Source organism: Limulus polyphemus, unplaced genomic scaffold (genome assembly GCF_000517525.1).
Source record: "Limulus polyphemus unplaced genomic scaffold, Limulus_polyphemus-2.1.2 Scaffold1416, whole genome shotgun sequence".
Classification (NCBI taxonomy): Eukaryota; Metazoa; Arthropoda; class Merostomata; order Xiphosura; family Limulidae; genus Limulus; species Limulus polyphemus.
In genome coordinates, this window is record NW_013667026.1 from 227,871 (window position 1) to 228,735 (window position 865).

Here is an 865-nt window from a genome sequence, read left to right on the forward strand (position 1 = left end):
AAGCAATGCCTCTGTACCCACAAAGAATATCAAAGAAGTTTATGAAAATGTTTTGAATGTTCATAAGTGTCAACGATGGTTCAGCAAAATTCATTCAGGTGACTTTTGCCTTAAAAACTATGATGGTAGGGGCCGACATGTTGGAACTGATAATGATCCTCTGAAGACTTGTTGAGTTTAACCCAAAGAAACACACTCATGAAATGGCCCTGAAATTGCATGGCTCTCACGAAACAATACATAAACATCTAAGGAACATGGGAAAACCACATAAAGAAGGTGTTTGGGTGTCTCATGAACTCTCCAATGATCATCATTTCCAACGTGTGAACGTTTTATTCGTCTCTTCTGGAGTGTAATCCGTGTGAACCAATTTTGGACAGAATTGTCACTGGTGATGAAGAATGGATTCTCTATGTGAATATTAAATGCCCAAAACAATGGCTCAGTTCTAAACAAAAACCACTTCCAACCCAGAACCTGGACTCCATCTGCAGAAAGTGATGCTTTGTATTTGTTGGGACATCAAAGGAGTAATTCATTTTGAACTCCTCAATCCACAACGAACTGTCAATGCAGAGATCTATAGTCATCAACTGGAATGTTTAAATCAAGTCCATCATCAATCGGAAAGGTGTTGTTCTTCTTCACGACAATGTACATACATATGTGGCACGTTTGATGCAAAATAAGATTATGAAATTGGGTTGGGAAGTTCTCCCTTACCCACCATATTTTCCAGATATGGCACTATCAGATTGCCATCTTTTTCATTTGCTGCAACACCATCTTAATGGGAAAACGTATGTAAATATGGAAGGTGCTAAAGAGGACATCAACATGTTTTTTGCTTCAAAACCAAGTG

General features: G+C 38.4%; 1 protein-coding gene across 2 annotated transcripts in view; it reads right to left on the bottom strand.

Moving 5' to 3' along the window:
* LOC106463471 (E3 SUMO-protein ligase RanBP2-like) overlaps positions 1 to 865 on the bottom strand; it is a 111,885-nt gene that overhangs the window by 52,505 nt on the left and 58,515 nt on the right. The window lies entirely within an intron of this gene.